Source organism: Anas acuta, chromosome 5, assembly GCF_963932015.1.
Source record: "Anas acuta chromosome 5, bAnaAcu1.1, whole genome shotgun sequence".
Classification (NCBI taxonomy): Eukaryota; Metazoa; Chordata; class Aves; order Anseriformes; family Anatidae; genus Anas; species Anas acuta.
The window spans coordinates 5303834-5320515 of NC_088983.1; the positions used below are offsets into that span (position 1 = coordinate 5303834).

Below are 16682 nucleotides of genomic sequence, written 5' to 3' on the forward strand. Positions count from 1 at the left end.
GCTTTGTTATGGGCAGCCAATATCGATGTTGGACATCAGAGGGCTGTTAACATCTAAGAGAGTGATTGAGATGGGATGGAGCTGTTTGTGAGCGATGCCAACGATGACTGTGGGACCGCCACCAAAGCTGCAAGGAATGCATGTAAGAGGGGAGCAGGAGTGCCATCGCCCTACAAAAGGCACCTCTGTGGCTCTCCCAGATGACTGATAATGTTGTGAGAAATTCAGCAGCTTCTGCAGCTCATTTGTCCATTGAATAAATCACCAGCTTTGCTCTTTTGCAACCATTTTTTTGGGGCCAAGTTTAAAATGACAGCAACAACAACAACAAAAAAACTCCAAAAATGTTCCTTTTTAAGAGTTTGCAAAAGATGCTTGTCAGCTGCTACAGTCCTTGTGAGTCTGGGTGTGGCTTTTTTGGGGTATAACTCAGAGATTTCCATTGTCTAGCAGCTAGCTGGGGCATTAAATTGTCATGGATCACATCTTTTTCATCACACATGCACAAACCTGGAAGATTAATTACACTCCCTTTTGTAAAACGCAGCATCCCAAGTGATTAGGGAAGGAATGAATCAAGAATATGAATTTAAGTACCTAAAAGCAACGCAGCCATAGCTCGGCTTGAAAGAAAACAGCTGCCAAGGAAAATAGTAAGGCAAAAATGTGGAGCAGCGTCTCTGAGGCTGGGGGAGGGAAAAGGGCTCGGGATGCTCCCAGAAGTGTTTGGACTGACCTGGGGCCCTGACACCTTGAGATGGGATTGCATCAGCTCTCCTACACAGAGCTGGGCAAAACTCATGCAGGGTTTGTTGTAAGGGACAAGCAGGCTAAAATGGAGGTTTTCCAGTGGACGGTGTTTTCCTTCCAGTTAGGACACAAGAATTTTTCATGTATTGGTAAATTCAGCTTCACTCTCAAGGCTCAATGAGTTGTCGCTGGTGTTAAAGGGAAAAGCGGGCATCAGTGTGGCACACCCAGGAATCCAGGCAGCATATTTTGTCTTCTGCCATCCCCACCGCATGGCTTCTTGCTTACTTTTGCTCTTCCCTTGCATTTTAGGTGCTCTGTGGAGAAGAGGTGTTAATGCAAACGGCTGCTGGGGCAGGTCTGTGCTGCGGGGCGGATGCATGCTCCTGTCTGCAGCTGCCATGGTCACCTCCAGCAGAGGAGCTGCAGCTACGTGGGTGGAAAATGTGCTTTGCTTGGTGGAGGTGAGTCACGCCACAAGGTGCTGCCCTGTGCAGAGGCCACGCTCTCTGTCGGAGGTGGGTGTGTTGCATGGGGATGGCAACAAATGCCATATTCAGGTTGTGTTTTCAGTGCATGGTTTTGGTCCAGTATGTTCTTCATCTGTTTTTATAATCTCTCTGTCTGACCCCTCCTTTGCTTCCTCCAACATTGTCCCCACTGTTTTTTTTTTTTTTTCTTTTTTTTTTTCTTTTTTTTTTCTTTTTCCCCAGACTGCCACTGCCTGCCTAGAAAAGAGATGCAAACGTAGCAGAGCCGAAGTGGGAGACGTAACCATCTCCAGATGTGTGCCGTGAGTGGGCTGGGAACGAGCTGTTCCCTGGGCTTCGACAGCAGTGAGGGACATGCAAGTCCAGGAAAAGCTTTGAAGGGTGAAAAGGAGAGAGTCAAGGGAAGCAGTTGCCCAGGAAGACTGGAATTTCAGCCAGTGGGTATTTTTAGCACAGACCCGGGCAATAAGCTGTAACTTGACCCTGCGCTGGGGGATGAACTGGGAGACCACTCAAGGTGCTGCACAGCACCACTTGCTGTGTTTTAGTTAATTACTTGTACTTATGTAAGATTTAAAGGCTCTGTTGTTTTTTTTTTTTTTTTTTTTTTGGCTCGTGGGTGTCTGTTTCTGTGCGTACACTTACACACGGAGCAAGGGACAGGGAGTTCACAGTGTGACCAGACATATATCAGGGTGCTTATCTGTCAGTATATGCAGATAAGGGAGTTATAAAGTACCCATTTTAGAGAAGAGAATGGTTTTCAACATGTTTCCTTGAGAAGCAGCGAGGGGGAAGAAGGACTGCACAAAGTCCCACGCTCCCTCTGCTCCCCTCTCCCCTCCTCATTCTCCCAGGGCTTTTCTCACCGCGGCTCCAGGACCAGCAGGACCCCTCTGAGGGCTGATTGAACTCCTGAGGATGTGAGAATGCCAGCCAGCAAGAGCTGGTGCTGCTTGGGGAAGGGGATAGTGAGCATTAGGACCAGAGGAGGGAGGAGCTGGGTGGCCAGCTCAGCTGGAGGGTGCTGGGGAGCTCTTGAGAAGCACCTCAGGATGGAAATCACAGCCTACAGTCGTAACATAGCAGCCTTCTTAAATGGAGAGAACAAAAAAAGAAAAGGGAAGAAAGGGATCTTTTTTCTTCCTCCTGGGAGGAGCTCTTATCTGATTCCTGAAGATTGTTTTAGTGTCTGTGCTATTTTTGTAGCTGGAAGTGCACTCTGTGAAAGAGCGAGCAACGCTGAGAACCTCCGAGAAATTCATTATGAGAGGAGGAGGCCAAAAGTTGAGCTGGGACACGGGAAGCTAACAACCACATGTTTTGCAGCCTCCAAATTCGATCTCCCTCTCTGATGCCCTACCAGCCATATGGCTCCGAGACAGCTGGGCTGAAGCAAACAGCCTTGAGGCCACCCGGAGGTCTGCTGGGCAGGATAAAGTTACTTGAGCATCCTCACCCTGCCACTACCATGTCACATTTGCAGCCCACTATTGATTTCTGGGACTCGGGATCTCTGTGGCCACCAACCAGCGGACCAGAATGAACTCCAGCCCTTTGGGAATTGACAGAGCTGAGATGCAGAGTGCAGTCTTTCATCACTTTGCTGCTCCTGCTCTCCAGGTCATCCATCCATGTGCAGCCAGGGGACAATAGCTCAGAAAATGGACCCCTCTTTGCTGTTTTTCCTGGGGATGCAGTGATAAGGGTGGGATGCTGGCCTGTTTCACTGTCACTGTTGCTCACTCAGAGAAACAGAATAGAGCTGCCAATTTTTAACTTTAAATTATTATTATTTTTTTTTCACAGTGCTGAGAATCACGTGTTTGAAAATCTTGCAGAAGGTTTTTTTATTTTTATTTTTTATATTTTTTTTATTTTAAATGCACAATCCAAAGCAACGATCTCTTGATGTATGGCTGCTGACAGGTGCCCATCTGCTCCCCTGGAAGCCCATCTTTCATGCCTCATCTCCTCCAGCATGTGAGATGGGGCGAAGCAGCCGGAGGGGATGCTGCATGCAGGACTGCATCGCTCCGCAGACGGCTGTCGTGCAATATAATCTGCTCAGCCTTCCGGTGTCGGAAACATTGCTGGCTGTGCATGCAGGGCAGGGGGAGAAGAGAAATGCTGCTGCTGCAAAGACAAGCACGTGTTTGTTGTGTTCCTGGATGTTGTGCAACATTTTTTTTTTTTGGGGGGGGGAACGGGAGAGCTGCCTGCTGGCAGCAGGGAAGAGGTTAAATTTTGATAGCATCTTGGTTAAGCCAGGAAAACTTTGACCTCTGCCTCCTCTTTACTTCTAACCGAATTCGGGAGATTATGACAAAGCCTGTGTGGGCGTGTTCCCAGTGCTCGGTTTCCAAAAGATGGAAATACCATCTTCCTCCCCTCCGGAGATTTCGGCAGCAGGAGCTGGAGCTGGAGAGCTGCTGCCGAGACCCCCCAGCACCCACATCTTCGCTCTCTGCTCGTGGCCAGGAGCAGAGCATCCGGGGCAGGAGCTATGTTCTGCTGCATCCTGCTGTCCCGAGGAGGGTGATTTAGGGTGTTTTGGGGGTCATGGGGGAGCCAAAGGGTGCACACACGCCTTCCCTCCCTCTTTGTGTACACACAAATATGTTCTAGTGCCTGCTACTGCCGGCTTCTGAATGCGTGGCTACATGTTTCGCCCTGGGTTCATCCCACCCTAAATTTGCCTGAGATGCCTGAGTGTGGAGCACAGACATCCTCGGGCTCCCTCTGTTGTCGATGGAGCGAAGCACCTGCAGAAGGTGACCCAGCTCAGGTGAGCGATTCCTTTAATTGCCTTCTGGCTAATTCTGCACCAGCCGGGTGCCCGCAGGCAGGATGATGGTACCGGGGAGAGCAGCAGGCGGGGATTTCATTGCACCCCACGTCTGTCTGCCCTCCTCCAAAACCTTGTGGTTTTGGGCTCAGAGGGTCCACAGTGCCCATGGGGTCCAGCTCACCACTTGCCAACTCCTCCAGCCCTCTGCGGCCAGCCAAAGTCCTAAAATCAGCCACCCTGCACTCCACGTGCACCCACACCCCGTGACGCCCCCCTCGTCCTTTGCTCCATGGTGAAGGAGACCTGGCAAGAGGGCAGGGAGATGCCTTTGCCCATCTCACCTCGAGCTGGCATCTCGGGAGCGAGGAGGAACGAAACAAGGAGAGATGAGAGATAGGGCACGGCACACCTTGAGATGAAAGACGTGTGGTTGGTGTTTGAAGAGCTGTGACGTTCCTCGGAGAGGAGGATTTATTTCTTCATTAACTTGGTGCCTGAACAAGTTTATCTTGAAGCACTGAACAAGTGTCATTCATGTTTCCTTGGAGCAAACAAGGCTCTTTGATAGTGCCTACCCTCTTTTGACCTTTATTTTAATTTTGAATGCTACTAATTAACACCGATCGTTCGTTCAACCACGAAACTGGTTGTTCCTGCTGAATGCAAAGCAAATGCTTTGTGGTCAGGAGAAAAATGGGGGCAGGTTTCTGTAGGAAAACTCCAAGGTTGCGGGATACCCTATGCAAACAGGGGACTGTTGTGCCCAAACTGGGGAATTTCCTCTCTAGCCCTGTGGAAATAGGAATTTCCTCTCTGGTCCTGGGAATAACAGACCCTGTAGGAAAGGAGAGGGTGCTCTCAACAGATGGCTTGTGGAGGCAGTGCCAGGACTCTGAACCATTTAAACACCGTTTTTTCTTTTCTTATTTTTCTTCTGAAGTGTCTGGTTTCCAGCTACCTTGGCAACTGCTTGAAGAGCACAGCTTTGCTCTGCTCCCAACCCGTTTTCCAGTGTTGCTGGAGTAATGCAGCCTGGGGTTACCTGCTAGTAGGAACCCCGGGGAGATGTCACCAAGTGCTGCCCTAGGAGGCATGTCCCTTTGTCCAGGGGAATGATCCCCCATGCTCAAAGGAGGATCATGCAGGAGGGTCCATCTGCCTTGTGCACCAGCCTCAGCCTCTCCAGAGCAGCTCTGCCCACCACCGTCACCCAAAATCCTCAGTCCTGAGCTTGGAGGTTGCCTTCACCTAAAATGGCCAAAACGCAGCAGAGGGATTGGGTTCAGCTGGTGCCTGAAGGCTGCTGCAGCCAGAAGAGCTGGGCTGGGTTTTGGGAAGGAGAAAGTTTTTTCAAGGGTGGACCAAGGGCTGGGGTTTCCTTTCTCTGCACAAGCCCTACCTGGTGTTTTATCACCTGGAAAACAAATAGAAACCGAGATCTCTTGATGTGAGGTGAGCTCCCTGGTGCACGCATAATGGAGCTGCTGGTGTTGTGAAGGAGGGACTGGGCAGCTGTCCACACTTTCTACACAGGCTTCTTGGAAAAAAACAGGATTGTGGGCTCTAGCTTGAAACCCTTCCTGTTTCACGAGCATGAGTAACCACTGAGACAATGCAGGCTGTCGCAAGGAGAGGCTGGAGGGCTCGGATGCCAAATTCTTTCTTCGTTTGCCACAGCAGGACCTTTGGTGCATCACAGCTGGTGGGATAGGGTGGATGGTATCTGGAGATGGGGCTGAAGCCCAGACATAAGCTTCCTGTGGGACTGGGAGCAACTTTACCAGGGCTTTAAATTGTCCCTCTGAGGGGCTACAGGTCTTTATATTTCCCCTCCGAGGGGCTACAGGGCTTCCCCATCTCACCAGGACAAGGATAACAGGAATCATTAAGGACCAGGAAGGGTTCAGGTACCACAGTAGGACCGACCTGTCTGGCCTGGGCAAGTGCCACAAGTTTCCTTGGGACGGGGATGTCGTGGGGAGACAGCAAATGCCAGCTCTCATGCAGACAGTCCTGGATCTTGGCCACCAAAGTGCTTTTCTGTTCAGTCTCAGGGAGCCGTGTGGGCTCCCCCTGGCCCTCCACAAAGTGTGTCCACAGCTCTCACGTGAAGTGCTTTAACAGCGTTACCAGTTCTGGACCATTTCCTGGGATTTTTTTAAAAAAAAAAAAAAAAGAAGCACACGTGACTGAAAACTTAGTCGCATCAGCAGCACTATTGAATGACAGGCACCGTCTATTTTAGTCTAATAATGAATTCACTATCTAGCAGCCTGCCATCATTGTGGTCCCATGATATTTCTAGCACAAGCATGGGAAGATAAAGCATCCACTGGCAAGGAAAGTTGAGCCTGTAACAGCTTCCAGAGCAGGCCAGCAGATCTAAATATGATTTCCTTGTCTCCACACACCGACAGCTCAATGCAGCTAAACAAAACCTCTTTTCTAGCCCCCATGAGAGTTTTTAGCACCCGTGGAGCAATCCGTTCTGCACAACCCTGTGTCTGCTGGAAACCCAGCCTGCCTCTTGCCACACTGCCTCAGCCTGCAAGTCCTATGAATCTGATTTCAAGCAGCATAATCTAGCAGAATAGTTTAAACGTTTCACTCAAGGGCTCCACCACATCTGAGGGCAGGGAATGAATCATGTTCATTCCTTTATCTGATGGTGTGTTTGTGTAAAAGGAGCGACATGCAGCGAGGAACTTGCTGTTGCAGGGAATTTGTGTTTACATAAATCCCCAACCCACAGAATTTACTTATTTATTTATTTTGCTGTGCCATTCCCCGTTTGCAAAATCCTCATTGGGAGCTATTTAAAAACCATCAGCACTCAAATAGCTTACAGGCCGGAGCTGGGAAGGGGGAGGAAATGCTTGACTGCAAAGGGGTGTATTGTCCAGGGAGCTGGTCTTGTGGTTCTGTAAGAGATTTTCTGAAATTGCATTTTTTAAATTTTTATTTAAATGTAGAAAGGAAGGTGTAAGTTAAAAGTTCGTGAAGGTACCCAGACCTAGGAACATCAATATCATATTATTTCTACTCTTTGCAAGAATTAATCAATTTATTATGCATCAAGGAAAAGCTACTGGCCCTGAACTGAGCAAGGGGTCTGACTCAGGGTGGGTCCCACATCTGCAAACAGCACATAAGTCCCTCCAAAAGCCATCAGATCAGGCTCTGAAATCCTGATGATTTATGTGGTCTGGCTGACTCCCGATCCCCACCCTGATGTCCTGCTCCAAACATCTCCTTGCAGAAAAGCTCCCAGGACCCCCATTTTCGAGGCTCTTGTGCACAAGATGACAGGCTTGACAAGGCAAGCCAAGCACCACAAAGATGGAGAGGACAAAAAGTGAGTTTGCTTGAGCAGCCCAAATTTTATCCCATTGCTCATGCTTTTCCCATTGGTCTGCCTGTCTCCTGTTCATGGTTTCCTCGCCAGGTCCTGTCACTGAACCCTTCCCAAGTTCAGGTTTTCCTTTCCTCCTTATGCTTATGGTCTCCCGAGCACAAATTAAATGGTCATCGTGCATGGGCCGAAGGCTGATTCCTGCCATGGAGGTTCACTCATTTCCCACTCCTTGCACCCTGCATTGAGGAAAACCAAAGTAAAGCCCACCAGAGTGCTTTCAGATGGGCCGCACCAGCCAGGTTTTCCAATCCTGTGTATGAAGCAGGTGAATCATTGCTTGCAATAACCCACAATTTTCATCCTTTTCTCAAGAAGATGCCCCATGCAGGGCCAACCAGCCAAAACAGCCTCAGGGCTACAGGACACGTGCAAGCAGGGCTTGTGACTCGGAGGTGCCTGGCAGCCTTATGGATCAGCACCATGATGCCCCAGCTCCACACGTGGCACAGATTATCTCAGTGATGCCCATGTTCTGGCTTTGTAAAGGTTATAGATACAAGTTCTCCTGGTGAGCACCAGGTCTGGTGTCTAACCACAGAGGGCCCTGGTCCAGGTGGCCATGGCAGCAATCCAGAACCCCAGTGTGGTGGGATCATGGCAGGGAAGGCTCTCCCTGGGCACCTCCTTGATCTTTGAGACACTTTGAGACACTTTTCCTCCACATCAGCAGCAGGAAGCCCCCAGCCCCAGGCCTGCCTCCATCCTGGGTGAGGCTGATTGTGGGGCTATGACTGATGCTGTGGAAAATCCCCTTCAATGGAGCAACCTCTCCACCCCACAATGCAAGCATTTTCATGCAGCGAGCCTCTGCTCCTGCATTACCACTGGAGCAAGGTGCCAGACCCAGGCCCCTTTCCCAGTGGTGCCCCACACACTTGCATGGAGGACAGTCCAGCAACAAGGATCTGGACTCCTTCTTCCCTTCCCAAGCCTTATGCCAGACCCAGCCTTATTCTGGGAAAACCCTTTGGCTCACACGTCGCTCTGTGCTGGCTTGGAGCCTTTGTTTGCAGGATGCTGAATACATCTGGCGCTGCCTGCATGCGTAGGTTTCGGTTATGGTGGTGATAGTTTGTCATTAGCTGCTTAACCCTCCCGTGCACTAATGCACCGTGCTACCCCCAGGACACACTGTTCCCTTGGGGTTTCTGCAGGGAATAACACCTCGTGCACACAGGCATCATGAATGGCAATCGTGTGCGAGTGGCAACGTGCAGTGGCTAGGTTGCACTAAGAGGTTGTGCCTATTAGTATTGCAGTTGGACTTGAGGATCTTTGTAGGTCCCTGCCAAATGAACTACCCTATTTTATTACTAATATTACAGCATTGCTCGAGGCTCCACCTGGATTGGTATGTGTGGCACTGTGTAGGTGCTTTGGAAAGAAGTGTTGATGCGATGTAAGCAGTAAGTGGTTTACAGCAAGGTTTTGTGAGGGTCTTGTGGTGTGGCTGTCTGTGAGCCTGTCACTGTCATGCAGAGATTTGGCTCAAGGGATTTTTAAACAATGAACCCTTGAGTTGGCAGCAGCACAGTGTCTCTGCCTGCTCCCATGGCAGGAGTCTTTGCTCTCCTCAGTGGGGTGGACAAGAGGGAGAAAGCAGAGATACCAAGGGGACTTGCACTGGTAGGGGGAGATCTTTTCAGCAGGAGAACGAGTAGGGTGATTGTTGGGCAAATGGCTCAGTCAACACATCTCAGGCTTCACCGCTCTGCAGCTGGGCTTCAGGATTGAAGGGGGATCAAATAGAAGGGGGCAGAAGGCAGCCTCCCCAGCAGGGGCTGCAGAGGAGGTGGGGAGCAGAGCAGAAGATGGGGAACCAGTGGAAATGGAAAAGATAAGCCAAGTTATTCTTGTGGACTGTCTGGGGGCACTAGTTGGAATGAATATCCTCATCCCAGATGCTCTGTAATGTGCTCTCTGGCCAGTCTCAGCAGGATCTCCAGCAAGCCGTAGAGCAGAGATCGTTCCTCATCCCCAGCAACAGGTGATTCATCTCTCAAGCAGGCTCCTTGCATGTCTCCCAGCCACCCCACCGGGAGTGTGGATTCAGCAGGACCAGGGGTCAGCCCAGCCTCCTCCAAAGCCAAGTCAGCCTTTGGGTTGAGCTGGGAACACGAGAAGTGTTGCAACAGCCTGAGAGCAATTAGGGGTAGGATGCCAAGGAATGTGCTCCACACTGGATTGCTCTATGCTGGGGCAGGGGAGGCGCTGATAAAAAATAAAAACATCTTGGACAAGAGCCCTTTGCTTGTAGCAGGAGGGGAGGGAGGCCTTGGAATATCGAAGAATATCATAGATTTTCTATTTGCCTCGCAAAACAAAAACAACCCTCTCCCACAATGTTTCCACAGCTACGCAGAGATAAACATACAAATTCCAAGGTTATTTCCGGTGGATTTCTTTGGGGCTCAGTACAAGCTCTTTCCAGAGCTGAAACATTACTAGGGAAGGCTCGTTCCAGCAGGAGTGCCCTTAACAGTGCTATTTATTGAGGTCTTTATTTTGCGGTGAGCTGTACTGAGCTGGAAAACATGGGGGTTTGTGATTTCAGGGACTAATCTGCTTGTTCAAACTGTAGTAGGGAAAGCAGATATTTAGGGCGGTTTTAATGGCTGGAGCAGCTGGCTCGTAAATAACCCATGTAGAATTGAGTCTAAATTTTCCCTGAACAGGATGCTCCCGCAGATGTGACAATTAATCACAGTGATCAGCATTTCTGTACAAGCGTTTCCAGATAAATTGAAATGATGGGTTCTTGCTCTTTTGAGGGGTGGAATCAGAAATTCAGTATGGAGGCTTAACACTTAGTCAGTACTTCCCTATGAACAGAGGATACTGAAAGGGAGAAATTATGATGTGGGAAATGTCTCCCAGATTTACGGTCTGAAGGCTACAGCTGGGATTTCTTGGAAATATCTTTGCAGTTGTCATGGCATTTATTGTGCCTATAAAAAGTCTTCCAGGTGATACTCTTTATTCATGTTAGAAGTACCAAGTACAAAGAGAAATAGGTTACATGGTCTTATCTGAAAGTCAAAACACAAGAGAAACTACACTGATAATGAATTGTAATATTTCGACAAAGAATTTGCCAGCAGAGCATCTCAAAACTCACGTGTACCACGTATGCCCTTGTGTACCTTTGCCTGAGCACTGAGTTCCCAATTTTCTGTTTGCAGTCAGAGAGAAAGGAAGAAAATGCTACAGAAATGTTTGTCTATCTCGCATATCTCCATTAAAATTATCTCAGAGGGAAATGGTGGACCCTTCTGAGGATGGCTTAGAGCAGATCTGAGGCTAAGCAGGCAGGAACGCTGCACTGCAGGAGTAAGAAGTTGGCTGTAAGTTTTGTGCCTTTATGTGTTCACCAGTGTAATGAGCTGATCAGTGTTGCAGGACTGTGTGGTGCTTGGGATATCTGATTTTTTCTTTTTTTTTTTTTTTTTTTTTTGCCTATTTTTGGGATGCTCCTCCTGATTGCACCGAAGTTGTTTGGCTTTCAGGTGTGAGCTCCTGTCTGGAGAAGTCTCCTTTGCTTTGAGTGAGCGGGTTGCACCCATTGCTTCAGCTTTCTCTGTTGAACACTAGGCTGCTCAGGGAGCATGGGCAGCACACGTGGGCCATTGCTGGGGAGCATCCACCTCCTTCCCACCTGCTGCAGCACATCAGTTTGGTCTTGTCAGGCAAAGATTGCCTCCCTCCGGGACTGAGCATGCCGTGCATCCATGCATCACCCTGGCAGGTTAGGATTTATTAATGTGCTGGTCTCGGAGAGGCTGTATTTTACCAGCCCGAGTCAAGGGAAGGGAAGGAGAAGTTTCTTTTCTCCCTAGTTGTGAGGCCACCCACAAGAACCAGCAGCAGGGCAGGAGCAGGGGAGCTGCATCCCATGCCAAAGGTGCCTCTTCAGTTGGGCTTCCCCTGTGCTGGTACGGGAATCTGAGGAAAGGAAATTTGTGCCCAAGGTGCCTGCATCTCCCTGAACCTCTGGGCCACATCTGCACCCTCACCCACTGTTAAGTCCTGCTGCTGCAGGGAATAGGTGTACAGGCCTCGTGGAAACCTATTTGGGTTGCAGATGTTGTGTTTTGGTCTAGCTGTGAACTTCTGAGTAGCAGAAAATCTGTGGTTAATAGCACAAGAAAAGGGGAGTTATTACCATTCACACCTGTGCTACATCCTTCCTCCACTGTAGGATGGAACAGATGAAGTAACGTGTGCCTGGATAAACCAAGTGTAAAACAGAACAATGTGGGTGAATTAGCACTTAGAGTGAAGACAGCAGTAAATAATCCCTCTACAAATATGCTTTTTTCTTTACATGCCAGCATTTCTCTCTAGAGGCCCAATGATCACATCTATGCTTGGGATTTTCTATCCTGCTGAGAAGCCATCAGGTTTGATTAGCACATTAAGTGCCTGCTAGAATTAAAATTATCAGCAGTTAAAAGATGACCTGAACGATAAGATAAGATGCAAACGTTCTAAGCATTTTTTTTTTTTCTGAATGAGATGAGATGGAGAAAGGTCTATTTTTTTTTCCCCAGTCTGTTTTTCTTCACGTCATTCACTGCTCTGCCAGTCACTGAGAGGAGACACAGATATTTCCAGACTGATGCCAGTGCCCAAGCAGCCAAACGTGCCACCAGGTGTGTGGTGAGCGGTCTCCAAACTGACTTGAGGATATAGGGACTGGGCTGCCTGCCTGACATTGCATGTGGAAAATGAAAGAAGCTGTCTTCAGACTGGTTTGGAGATGAGAAATCTCTGTACAGTATTAGGAAATGAGATAAAAAGGCAAAAATCAAAGGATTGAATGACAGAAATATCACTGAGTTAGAGCTTAAAAGGGCTGAAAGCACCGGTGTCCCTGGCGACTCTGCTTGTACTTCTCGCTTCTTCCTTTTCCTGTCTCCCTGTGGTGACCTTCACGTTGCTCGTTGCTGCACGTTGCCTGACGGCCACTTTCACAGCCATTAATTGAATATTGATGTGTGGCAAATGCTTCACTATGAGGCCATCCCACCACGGCACTTGGCCTGGCTCGGAGGAGAGAAGCGTGAGACGTGAAATATCTCATTACCCGAGCAAAGGCAAAGCCTTCACACAGGCCAGGACGGGCCTCGCGAGCAGCCTGCGAGGGCAGGGCCACTGCTGCTGCCGGAGGCCTGGGAGGCCCCGCTGCGGCTTCTCCTGAGGCGAGAACACCAAAAAGGGGCAATTACGCCCAATTGCTCCAGCCCGCCTTGGCCAACTTGGGCCCGGGGGCGATGCTGTGGAGCCAGCGGGTCACGTCACTGCTTGCTCTCCACTGGCCTCGGTTTTAACTTGTTAAATCCCCGTGGCCGGGAGCAAGATGAAGGTTTTGTGGGCACGGCGAGGCCTGCCAGGCCCTTCCACCTGCTGCAGGGGCTGCTGTTCAGTTGATGCAGCTCCCAGTTTCCAGGTTGAACATCTTTAGCCCAAGCCTGCACCCACACGGTGCCTTTGCTGCTCTGATACTGGAAATGCAATTCTTATAGACCTCAGCATCGGCACCACTGAACTGTGCCTTGCTTCAGTGGAACAGATCGACTCTCTAATCTGTCACTCAGGATAAGTTTTCCCCCCTATTAGAACTGTTTCCTGAACTGTTTACAGTTTTTCAACTTTCTTTTTGAAGTGAGAACCCCAGGCATGAGCATGTTTTTCCAGCAGCAAATGGTGAATGTGCCATAATTCCTCCTGCCACCCTGCAGACACCCACATCTTGGGGCCCTTCTTGATCTCTGGACTCCAGAAACAGCAGCTTGGGGGTCACAACCAGTCACCAGCCAGGCCCACAACTAATGCTCCAGTGGAAATTAAACGCTACTTAATTTTGGGTCTGGAGCTATGCTTTTTTTGGGTGATGTTCAAGGATACAGTCCACCAATTTGCAGAGATTACCTCTATTCCTAGATCCTTGATGCTGCCTTTGAATTGAACCACATCAAAAGAAAAAACTCTACTGATTTCAGTGGGAGAAGAGCCCAGCTGATACATTTGCTTTTGACAATCCTGTGGTAGGTTCAGCAATTCTGCATTTCAGTATGACCCTAAAGTGTCTCCCTTGGCTTATGGGCAATGATATAGACTAAGCTGAGTCTGAAGCTTGATTAATGAGAACATAGTCTACAGGAAAACGGCTTCAGCATTTGCAAGAAGACAGACAGCCTCAGGCATTTTGTGGCTTTTGACAGCTGGGAGCCATGAATGTCTGTTGTCTTATTAAAAAAAAAAAAAAAAACCCTCCGTAGAATGAACACATTCAGCAAATGGAAAAAAAAAAAAAAAAAAAAAAGGAAAGAAAACATTACTCCCGGCTGGGGTGAGAAAAATCAAGTCTATCAGAGAGATTCTCTTGGTGGCTAAAAGGCAGCTTCCTGGGTTTTCATCTTGGTGGATTCATTCTCTGCATTCCTCTCCTCTTTCTTTAGATAGCTGGTTAAATTCTTCATTTTTTTTGGTGGGGGAGGTCTTCTTTCAGGAACGAATTTTGAGCTATGCTGCAGATGGAGCATTTCCAACCAAACTCCCCTGTGAACATGGTGTATGGACTGGGGTGCTTGCAGGACCCTCTCTGACAAGCCCAGAGTCACTGGTAGGAGCAAGATCCCCCCTCCAAAGGTTACAGGTCTGGAGAGGATAACCAGGGTCAAAGCAGGAATTTGGGAGCCCTGATTTAGATTCACTGCATAGCATGGGAAGAATGACTTCTTGCTTCCATCTGAAGGAAGTGGTCTTTGGTATTTGCCCTTTAGAGTCATTGCTGGTTGTCCACACAGCCAGACAGATGCTGCTGCACTGGTTGCATCAGGAATACAAGAACAATGATTTATAGGATGCAAATATAGTTCTGGAGAATCTGAATATGACGCAGAGCGCATGGTGAATGTATTGTGCAGGTTGGGTCTGGCCAACAGACCGTGTGTTTGGCGTGTCTGCTCTAAAATTAATCATGTGTTTGAGTGATAGCCTGATTGGGGATGCTTTCCTGAGTTTGGGACATAAAATGCAACTTTAGGGAAGACTTTCTTAATCCAACAAATAAATCTGTTGCAGACGTATGAGTGTTTTCTGTTGTTTTTCATGGAGCTCTTTATAGCTTTCAGATGGGACACTCCCTGCTTCCTCCAGAAATTTCACTTGCAGTGAGTTGAACTTTTGGTCAGCACTGAAAATCCATGAAGAATATCAAGACGTGCAGGGCCCCAGATACAAAAGCCAAGAAGGACTAGCGATACTTAGCAGTGATTACATTTGTTTCCTTTCCATAGGAAGGGATGGATTTCTGTGTTAAAAGGAGTGCATTTCTTGCAGAGCAGGCAGCATGACAAATTACCGTATTAATAATACAGGATTTCTTCTCTGAGTTGTGGGAATGGGCTAGGGACTCTTCACCTCCTCCTCTTCCCTTACAAAAGGGGAAATAGAGGCTAATTTATAAAGATAGACTGCAGTGTGTGATGGCTGGCAGAGCACATGACTGATCACTCCGTGCATGGATATTATATCTAATAGGTCTCAGTAATGGGTCCCTGAGGTCCCTTATGTCCCAGGCTTGGGGGCAGCTCCCTGGGCTGCTGTGATTTGCTGTGCCTCCTGCAGCCGCAGGCTCTGCCACCAGCCGGAAACATGTCCTGAAGGGCACGTCAGTGCCTGCCATTGATTTTCAAGACCAGATGTCTGTTTTTGCTGTTTTCTGTGGGATATGCAATCGGTTGGAGGGGAGCAATCCCTCAGTCCACACTGCACTTGTGCTTATTGCAGGAAAAGTGGGGCAAGGGCTTTGAACAGTGAATGAGAGGCAGGGGAGAGCTGGCAGGATGGGAGCAGGGGGCTGAGACTGTAATTATTTTCCTCTGATGTGCCCTGTGTGTAAATAGGCATTTCTAGCATGTGAGAGCAGTCTGCACATCAAATACATCAGTTGTATGCTGGTTCCCCCAGGAGTGGGTTCAAAGTAAAGGCAATGCTTCATCAGAAAGCTAATTGAGGAACTGAGTCTGAAGTCTGGTAGCAGAACAACCTGTTTTATGCCTCCTATTTGATTTTATTTCAGCTTGCCTGGAAAACTTAGATCTCTGCATCCACGTGCCTGCTACACTCACTTCCCTATGGCAGCACAGTTTGCTGCAAATTATTGAGATGATGCTTGTGGCTGTGCTTTCTCGTTAGCCTTTGGTTGCTCGTCTTTAACATTTGTAATAACCTGTGTTGTGTGTCCTGCAGTTGTAGCCGTGCATTTCACTGGCAAAGGCCAATATTGTTTAAAGGTGGATATTTTTCTCCATTCTGCGAGGGAGATTTTGCTGCTTATATATCAATATGATGGCTTGCAGTGTTCTGGCAAGCTGGAAAAAGGAGATAAGAATGAAAGAAATGCTAAATTTCATGACCCAGTGGCTTATATTCTGTGTGCTTCACTGCGGACATTTAACAATCATGAGAGAAGGTCTTCTATGCTCCTTAAAATATCCACATCTTTAATGTAAATGAATCAGAACCATTTTTCATCGTTGGGTCATGCAACTCGGGAGTCAGAGGGAATAACAGTGGGTGCATTGTCTGGATGGATGAAAAGAGAGAGCCCCAACTCTGGAGCAGACCCTTATTACAGAGCAATATAATAAGGAGACAGCTAACTCGTCTCATGTGTTTGATTTCTGACACCAACACACATTTGGTTTCTTTTCTGAATGCCCTTGAAATGAGAGATGAAGCTTGCAGATCAGGAGGGTGCTGAGCCCAGGGCTGGGAGCTGGACCTGTTCGCAGTGCCTCTGCTACCTTGCTGGGTGATTTTAGGCACATCTTTTCCTCTTTCAAGGACTTTGTTTCCCCTCAGCTTTTCTCACTTGGGATGAGACTTGCAAGTGTCCTTTTTTACAGACCTGAGGCTGCCTCTCCACCCTGTCAGCTCCAGAGCTCCTGGCTGGACCTGACACCCTGATGGGTGTCACCTTCTTCCCCATCCACAGCACAGCCCTTCTGCTGGAGATGCCACAAAGTATGGCAACACGGAAATAAAAAACGTGCAACTGAGACAAATGCCATTCTTGGAGGAGTGAGTGGTGGATCCCACTGGTGGTTGCTGCCATGCTTTGTATCCCATCCGCATCCCCTGAGAGCTGCAGGTCTCCCACAGTTCCCTCCGTGGCTTTCTGTGCTTTCAGGAGCTTGCTAGGTCCCTTCAGAACAGCAAAGCATTT

At 48.6% G+C, this 16682-nt stretch overlaps 1 long non-coding RNA gene across 3 annotated transcripts in view; it reads left to right on the forward strand.

The window, feature by feature from the left end:
• Positions 1-489: 489 nt before the first annotated feature.
• Positions 490-16682, forward strand: part of LOC137856740 (uncharacterized) — a 51414-nt gene continuing 35221 nt past the window's right edge. For 2 of the 3 annotated variants that reach the window (XR_011096751.1, XR_011096753.1), the window contains exons 1-2: positions 906-1214; positions 1464-4029. This is a non-coding gene — a long non-coding RNA (uncharacterized lncRNA). The other variant, XR_011096752.1, reaches the window with a different exon arrangement.